General features: G+C 39.1%; 1 pseudogene; it reads right to left on the bottom strand.

The window, feature by feature from the left end:
• Window positions 1-1,177: 1,177 nt before the first annotated feature.
• On the bottom strand, window positions 1,178-1,939 carry LOC109561247 (heterogeneous nuclear ribonucleoproteins A2/B1 pseudogene; annotated as a pseudogene).
• Window positions 1,940-9,722: the final 7,783 nt, after the last annotated feature.

Below are 9,722 nucleotides of genomic sequence, written 5' to 3'. Positions count from 1 at the left end.
GAAAATTCTGTTAATTTCTGTAAAAAATTCTGTAAAGCAATCATGCTGCTGCTCCTGCTGCTGAGTCGCTTCAGTCATGTCCGACTCTGTGTGACCCCATAGACGACAGCCCACCAGGCTCCCCCGTCCCTGGGATTCTCCAGGCAAGAACACTGGAGTGGGTTGCCATTTCCTTCTCCAATGCATGAAAGTGAAAAGTGAAAGCGAAGCTGCTCAGTCGTGTCCGACTCACAGCAACCCCAGGGACCGCAACCTACGAGGCTCCTCTGTCCATGGGATTTTCCATGCAAGAGTAATCATACTTAAATTATAAAAAAAATACAAACATTCAGTTTTAAGATAAACATAAAAGAAGTAATGTACATGAGGGCCACACTTAACACTGAAAGTTAAGGATTATCATAAGAAAAATGTTACAGTGTGAGATAAATGCTATAAAGTTCTATAGTAATCAGTTTGCAATACATATAAATCATCATTGTACTGCATATTTAAACATATGGTGCTGTATGTCAATGATCTCATAAAATGAAGAAGTATTTATTTAAAAGAAAGAATAAAAATGCAAAAACATGACTGAAAGAGAACTAATAGCTGTTTTCCTTTAGAAGTCTTTATTAAATCATAAATGTACAACAACTTCTTAATACAACAAACATTTCAGTTTTTTAAATGTCTTATTATACCATGATCCTAGAAAACAGTTTTTCAAAACTTAGTGAGAAAAATCTTGAAAACAGGTTAACATGTCACTGGACACTTAAAAAACTAATGTTATCAAAGAAGGGATGCTTCTGTCCTCTTACTTGAAAGAAACAAAGTTGGGAAACTGTCTCAAAAGCAATTTTTTTCATTCTTTCCTCCATAGTATAGTAAACCAATCCATTCACAAATGACTCCGCATCTGTTCTGGTGTCTTCTGCTACATCACTGCCACAGTCATGGCATGACTGAGAAGAGTTTCCTTAAAGTCATTAATTATTTGGATAACCTAAAGTTGCCCTGTTATCTCTGGGCTCTTATCCTCTCTTTATACAGTCAAGTCCATGTAAAACAGGAAGCTAAAGATCCTCTTGTCAATCCATATCCAAGTTGTCCACCACCATAAGCTCCTTTTCCTCCTTAATAACCAGGGCTAACTCCCAAATTGCCACTTCCTGGTCATTCTCCACACCTATTATAACCATGACCAAGTCCACTGACCGCTTCTCAATCCATCAGATCGTCCTCCAAAGCTACTTCCTCGTCTTGACCCTGGTCCAACATTTCCATCATCACCAGGAGAATCTCCAAAACCAGCGTTGTCTCCCCTTCTACTTCTAGAATGCTGGACTTGTTGCATTTTAGGTCGAGAAAAGGCCTTTCTTACTTCTGCCTGATGGCCATTGATGATATGGTTTTTCTGCAACACAATCTTATCCACGGGATCATGGTCATCAAAAGTCACGAATCCAAAGCCTCTTTTTCTTCCAGACTCTCTATCAGTAATTATCTCAATGGCATCGATTTTTCCATATTTCTCAAAGTAATCTCTAAGATGATGTTCCTCGGTATCTTCAATTCCACCAACAAACAGCTTCTTCACAGTTAGGAAAACCCCTTGCTGTCCAGATTCCTCTCTTGGGACAGCACGTTTGGGGGCAATTGTTTTCCCATCAATAGAGTGAGGTCTGGCAGCCATGGCAGCATCCACTTCAGCCATGGATGAAAAGGTGACAAAACCAAACCCTCTTGATCTTTTGCTTGCATGGTCCCTTATGATCTCACAGCTTATAAGCTTTCCCCACTGCTTGTAGTAGTTCCTCAGACTTTCTTCTGTGGTTTCAGAGCTCAGGCCACCAATAAAGAGTTTACGGAATTGTTCTTGTTCCTTCTTTTTCCTCCAAGATCTAACAGTTTGGAAACCTTGCTCAATCTCGGACTCCATCACTTCAGCCATTTTCCTGGTGAGGGAAGGTGAGGGAGATGAGGGAGATGAGGGAGATCTCTGGGAAAGCTCAGCAACCTGACTGTTCACAATGCTGAGGTAACAAGAAACTAGAACCTAACTCACCCCGGATCTGAGGGGGAGAACATCCACTGCTCCCGGAACAACACTCTAAGAGCACCTTCTCAACGACCTGGTGCCACCCTTTGAAATTCTTGAGCACCTTTCAATTTTCCTGCAAAACCTCATTTACATGAGTGACTCTTCCTGATTCAGGAATCCAAATTAATATTACATTTTCTGTTATTTTTTCCTATTTTAGATTGTACATATATTAGTATCTTTTATTTCATAGTTTTTCTCACTAAATTGGATATCTAATGAAGACAATATTGATCTAGTCTTTAATGTTTAACACTGACATATAGCAACATAAATATGTTTAGTTCTTAGGAAATGCTCAGAATTTTGAGAGAAAACTATTCATACCAAAAAAGAAATTTTTTTTCTACATTTTTCAAATAAAATCACCATAGTTAAGCCCTGATAATCTCTTGTGGTGGACTGCAATCATTTCTTTTCAAATCATTTTTCTCTGTGTAATCCATTTTAAGACTCTAGCCACAATAATCCATTTAAGATGTAAAGTTAATCAGTGCACCCTTTCTTTTAAATTTCTGTCCACATTGGTATTTTTAAGGGGAGAAAAAAATCAAATTACATTCCTGCTGTTCTGCCATAATTATTAACAGTACTTCTTAAAGATGTTTGAGTCTGGAAGGAAAGTTACTTGATCCTTTCATTTACAGAGCACCTAATATATGCCAAGGTGTGGACTAAAACCCAGGATTCATAATTCTACTTAACTAAGTTACTGCCCTAATTTATCTTAATCCTGATGAGATAAAAGTGTTAATAGACTTAAGAATGCCTACTCTAGTGTTAGGTATGAATAAGGATTCTGACAAACAGTAAGGCCAATGCAGAGATAGGAGAAAGAGCAAGAGCAGTAAGAAAGGCAAAAGGGAGGGAGAAAACTACAATTTCAGATGATGAGATCATGGGAAGTCTGACTCCTGAGAGCTGAGCAAAGAAAGAAAAGGATGGGGGTAGAGTTCCCTGGGGGTCCAGTGTTTAGGACTCATCACTTTTACTGCTGTGGCCTGGATTCAATCCCTGGTTGGGGAACTAAGATACCAAAAAATAAAGGGAAGAAAGGAAAAATGGGGGAAAAAAAAACACATAGTAACTAAGGAATTTTAAGATAGAACAACTTCTGCAACACAGGGATAAACACTACTTTGCTTTCCAGGGACATTGATTTTAAAAACTAAAATGTTGGGGCTTGCCTGGTGATCCAGGGGTTATGAATACTCCTGCCAATGCAGGCGACACAGGTTCGATCCATAGCCTGGGAAGATTGCTCATGCCATGGAGCAACTGAGCCCACACTCTAGAAAATCTGGACTGTTATTCCCAAGAAAGTTTCATATACAAAGGTATGTAAAACCATGAATCATAAATAAATAAAAATTAAAATAACTAAAATCTGGACTATTATCCTAAGAAAGTTTCATATACAAAGGTATATAAAACTATTTCTTAATACTGCTGCTCCTGCTAAGTCGCTTCAATCGTGTCTAATTCTGTGCGATCCCACAGACAGCAGCCCACCAGGCTCCCCTGGTATTCTCCAGGCAAGAATTCTGGAGTGGGTTGCCATTTCCTTCTCCAATGCATGAAAGTGAAGTTGCTCAGTCGTGTCCGACTCTTAGCGACCCCATGGACTGCAGCCCACCAGGCTCCTCCGTCCATGGGATTTTCCAGGCAAGAATACTGGAGTGGGTTGCCATTGTTTTCTCCACCTTCTTAATACTGCTGCTGCTACTGCTAAGTCGCTTCAGTCCTGTCGGACTCTGTGCGACCCCATAGACGGCAGCCCACCAGGCCCCACCGTCCCTGGGATTCTCTAGGTAAGAACACTGGAGTGGGTTGCCATTTCCTCCTCCAATGCATGAAAGTGAAAAGTGAAAGTGAAGTCGCTCAGTCGTGTCCGACTCTTAGCGACCCCATGGACTGCAGCCTACCAGGCTCCTCCATCCATGGGATTTTCCAGGCAAGAGTACTGGAGTGGGGTGCCATTGTTTTCTCCACCTTCTTAATACTAACACCAAGGAAATAACTTAGGTAACTTCTTGTTTTAAGAGTAAAATCTGCTAACTTAAGAAGAGATTTTACCAAAGAAAAAAGGATACAAAAGGACATTCTTGCCATCAATAAAAATGCCACACTTACCAGAACAGTCTGACTTATGAATGCTGGTTCTCCCAGTTCCAAGAGCTGTCCTGTGACCCACACCTGAGATGAAGGCAACCAGTACCTTGCTGCAGATAGTAGTGACTTCTGCCTTTGATTGCCCTTTTATAGACTAACAGTGGATAATCCAATCGGTGGATAACCCAGAGACACAGCCTATTTTAGATTAATGAGATTGAAGAGATTTTAAAAGAAAAAAATCTGGGGCTACTTATATTTGCATAATGTCCTAGATGAAAAAGTGTGATATGTTTGTACGTGGGGAGTGTTACTTAGAGTTTATGCCAACATTTTAGTCAATATTTTATGTTTCCTTTTTCTCCCACTATGGAATACATTCTGCAAAAATAAGAATGGAGGTTTCCTGATATAAAACTTCAGATAAGTTATGCTTTCATAGGAAAAAATAGACACTGTTTAAAGTTTTTCAATAAAAAATATAAAAAAACTTATTGACAAGACTATAATATCTATATCAAACAGCCAGTACAACAAAATTAGTGTTTTGTGCATTTACATTTCACCTAATTACTCATATTTGAAATGACAACAACTGTATTGCTTTTTCCTTACCCTTTGACATAAATAGTCTCTTTACTCTTTTTACTCCACTTTTATTATTCCAAGATTCCCTAATCAATTTGTTAATCCAAATCATATACAAATCTGGGTGTAATTACATTGATGATTGAATTATGAATCTTTCACTTAATAGTCTAATATACTTAAAGTCTAATACTTTCACCACCTTTCCCAAAGTCTGAAACCTTAGAACACTTTCAATTCCATTACACTTTCCTGAGTGTTTTATCATTTATGCATTTTAATTCTGTCTATATTTTAATTTCCATGGGATGTTATCTGTCACTGCCGTTTAGTCAATAAGTCATGTCTGACTCTTTACCAGAGATATAACTAGTTCTTTATAAAACAAAATTAAATTATATATATTTCCTAATCATTGCTTCCTTTCCTCCTCATTCCATTCTGCATTCCTAATTTTCAATCTGGGATTATTTTCCTTGGAGCTTAATATTTCACTCTAGTATTTTGTCTAATTCAAAGCTGTTAAAAATGAAATATTTCACTTTAAGTTTTTAAAGACATCTTTACTTGGGGGAACATTGAAGCTTGATACAGAATTCTGGTTTGATATGATAATTATCACTCTTTAAAAATAGTGTTCTGTTAGTATTTATCTTATTTTGTTTCAATATCAGTGTCAAAAATTAAGCTTTTTCTTGCATGTTTGGCTTCTGTATTCTCTACAGATTCATTAGGTTAACTTTAGCTTTTAGACCATAGGATAGCTTTTCATTGTTTCTTCTGCATATACTTGTGTTAGCTAATGTTGAGTTACTGCAAATGTAGGTGGATGCCTTTCACTAATATGAAGTGTGCTTGTGTATTTTCACTTGTAATATTGTGACTGAAAGTGGGGTCCAGCTATTTACCACTCAAAATCCACTAAAGAGGCAAGGTTGGTAGAAAGGAAAATTTGCTTCATTTTGGATGCCAGAAATGGGGGTAGGGGAGGGAGGACTCCTATCCAAAGGTCAACTTCCACCCTCACAACCAGGGACTACTAGTTTTTATTGACAGAGGGAGGGGGCTACGTGCAGAAACAGCACAGTCAGCTCTGACAGTCATCTTGAAATTGGTCATGCAGTAGTGTTACCAGTCTCATCTTGATTGTTTTAAGTAGTTCAGTTCAGTTCAGTCTCTCAGTCATGTCTGACTCTCTGCAGCCCCACGAACCGCAGCATGCTAGGCCTCCCTGTCCATCACCAACTCCCAGAGTCCACCCAAACCCATGTCCATTGTGTCGGTGATGCCATCCAACCATCTCATCCTCCGTCGTCCCCTTCTCCTCCTACCCTTAATCTTTCCCAGCATCAGGGTCTTTTCCAATGAGTCAGCTCTTTGCATCAGGTGGCCAAAGTATTGGAGTTTCAGCTTTAGCATCAGTCCTTCCAATGAACACCCAGGACTGATCTTTAGAATGGACTGGATGGATCTCCTTGCAGTCCAAGGGACTCTCAAGAGTCTTCTCCAACACCACAGTTCAAAAGCATCAATTCTTCGGTGCTCAGCTTTCTTCACAGTCCAACTCTCACATCCATACATGACCACTGAAAAAACCATAACCTTGACTACGTGGACCTTTGTTGACAAAGTAATGTCTCTGCTTTTGAACATGCTATCTAGGTTGGTCATAACTTTCCTTCCAAGGAGTAAGCGTCTTTTAATTTCATGGCTGCAGTCACCATCTGCAGTGATTTTGGAGCCCAGAAAAATAAAGTCTGACACTGTTTCCACTGTTTCCCCATCTATTTGCCATGAAGTGATGGTTTTAAGTAGAGTTAGTCTTAATCTTCAGGGTTGGTTTGTTCCCATTTCCTTGAGGCAAATTCCCAGAATTATGTCAGATTATGTCTTGGCTATAGTCTGGCCATCAAGTAGTTAACTTCTTTCACATGTTGAAAGTTTCAGTATCTAGCTCAGAGGGTGTGTTCAGAATTTATTTATAGCTCTTGAGGAGGAATTAAAAGACTTTAACTTTGCTTAATGACTAAACTAAATTACTTATTCTTGTTGGACTCTTTTCCTTTATTCCTGCATTTTCTCGTTTTTCTCTGTGTAAACTTATTTTTGACTAAAATTTTTCCACAGGCAAAAGGCAAGCTGAGGACATGAGCGGGGAGGGGAGGGGGGATGGTGAAAGACCATAAAGTCTTGCTCTGTTTCAATATCAATTCCTCCATACCTTCTCTCTGCTCCCCTTTTAATCATATCTCTCTTCCATTTTAAGTCTGGGTTGTTTATTATTTTTCACTCTCAGTTTTTGTTGAAATATTTGTTCTGCCTTACTCTTTAGTAATCCAGGTAAAAACTGTAGAACCAATATTTTCTTAATTACCAAAATTTTTAGTTTCATTTCCAAGACAGACAGAATAAAAATCTTTGATTTTTAAAAAGGAACAGTTTTACAATAAAGCCATATGGTGAAAGAAAAATTTCACCACTTCTCTACTGATTTGAATAAGCTCTATGATAATCCTAGTTTGACCTCATAGGGTCTGACACGCTCCTGCCCTACATGAGGAGGAGCTAGTAATGTAAGTCTGAGGTCTACTCAGAGAAAAGGGTTTTTTCCTCCTTCCCCACTTTCCTTTGATTATAAAATTGTGGCCCACTTAATCCTTGGGGCAGAACTCCCTTGCCTGCTTCCTTGCATTGCTTATAAGCATCCTATATTAATAAATCTATTTATTGCCTATCACTTTGCCTCTTGCTGAGTTCCTCTTCCTGAGTTCCTTCTACACTAAGACATGAAGAATCTGAGCCTCAGTAAGTACAGACCCCGGGTGAGTGATTCTAATTAAAAGACCATGGGTTCAAGTTCCAATAGAGGTATACGGTTTCAGGTGTGTTCTTGAGGGTGTTTCTGGAAAAGACTAGCACTTGATTCTATAGACTAAGTAAATAAATCCACTTTCATGAATGTGAGTGGGTGTTTTGCTATTTGGTCAGGGCCCAACTGGGAAAAAGTGAAGGAAGGATTAATCCGTTCTCCCTCGCTGGTACATCCATATTTTCCTGCCTCTGGACTTCAGAACTCCTGGTTCTCAAGCATTTGGAATTGGAATCAAGTATACTGCTGACTTTTATGACTTTTATGGCTTTCCAGCTCGGAGATGGTAGTTTCTGGGACTTTCCCATCTATCAAGCCACTGAGTCAATTCTTACAATATATATATATATATATATATGAATAGTTCTGGTGAGCTGGCCAGATTTATGCTTTAAATGGATCATTGTGACTAGAATCTCATACCTGAATTAATGGAGAAAGGATTAGGAATCTTAAACCATCATTGCTAATCAATTAGAGGAGGTTATTCAAAAGATGACATCTTGCTTAAGTATGGTTAGTGGATGGATTTTCAAAATACCAAGAAGTAAAGATTTAAAAATTTACCAATTTGAAAAATGGCCTGGGTTTAGATAATAATCTTCAGATTTGTCTCCTTGTCTCACACCAGCTTTGTAATGTCCCTAAACCCTTTTCTCAATGTATAATACCTGTACCAGCATTATCAACATCAACTAGGAACCTCTTAGAAATGAAAATTCTCCACTCCCACCTAAGACCTATGTGGGTTGAAGTCCAGAAATCTGAGTTTTAGAAACCCTGTAGCTGATTGTGATGGCACATTTATCCAGGACAGAAAATGATAGAATATTACAATAGGCTGACACATTCACCATGGATTTCAGTGTTTGTCCCTCATTTTACTCAAACTACATATTTTAATTTTAAAAAGAAAGCTCAAGAAATATGCCTCGGCTTCACAGAGGAAACAGTGAGACTGAAATAGGTCAAGCAGAAAACTGGCTTCAGCTCTAGCTACCCTGTAAGGCTTGTATCTGCATTGTATCTGGAACTGCATGTTCCAGAGGTGAGTGACAAGAATAATTTCCCAGGCTGACAGTGAGTTCAGGAACAGCCAACAGGAGACCACCTTGGACATCAAGAGACTGCAAGGACTACAGGTTGTAGCAGTGAAGGAGAACTTGTATGTCTTTGTATTTTACAAATACCTTAACAACAGTTGCACCAAGTAGTTCTGATAAATCCTTTGGCCAGTATAAGGGTGGATGGGGGTCTGCATACTAGTCCTAAAAAAGCCCAAGAATGTCCATATCTATCATAGATGAGCCCAGAAACAGACATGGTTCTCTTGCAACCTCTCTTTAGGAATAAGGAAAATTATAGAGATGACAAGAAACAGAAGCAGATTGTGAAGAAAGCAGAGGAGAGACTGCCACTAGCCTTGAGGACAGATGGGATTGCCAGGGAAGAAGAGAGGAAGAAGATCCAAGAAAGACCCTAGAAAACACAGTAAGAAAGGAAACATTAATGCTGAAGAAAAGGAAAGTGGTGCAGACCTTGAGAAATTCATCTTATGATGTATCTGACCTTTCATCAGCATCTCCTTGCAATGTCCATCGTCATATTCATGTTTCATAGTAAAGGGCTGTTGCTGAACCACGAAAGACTCCAGGATTCTTGGCCTCCAGAGGAGAATTCAATTGGGGCCAGAGATGAGACTTGATCACTCAGAGCTTTTGTGTAATAAAGTTTTATTAAAGTATAAAAGAGATAGAGAAAGCTTCTGACACAGACATCAGAAGGGGGATGGAGAGTAACCCCATCACTAGTGTTAGCAAGGGAGTTATATACTTTTTAATTAGTTATTACAATGAATCAAAAGAATGTCAGATCAGATCAGATCAGTCACTCAGTTGTGTCCGACTCTTTGTGACCCCATGAATCGAAGCACGCCAGGCCTCTCTGTCCATCACCAACTCCCGGAATTCACTGAGACTCACATCCATCGAGTCAGTGATGCCATCCAACCATCGCATCCTCTGTCGTCCACTGCTCCTCCTGCCCCTAATCCCTCCCAGCATC

This window comes from Bos indicus, chromosome 7 (assembly GCF_029378745.1).
Source record: "Bos indicus isolate NIAB-ARS_2022 breed Sahiwal x Tharparkar chromosome 7, NIAB-ARS_B.indTharparkar_mat_pri_1.0, whole genome shotgun sequence".
Taxonomy (NCBI): Eukaryota; Metazoa; Chordata; class Mammalia; order Artiodactyla; family Bovidae; genus Bos; species Bos indicus.
The sequence above is the reverse complement of the archived record's forward strand: the minus strand, read 5'-3'. Positions and strand labels throughout refer to the sequence as shown.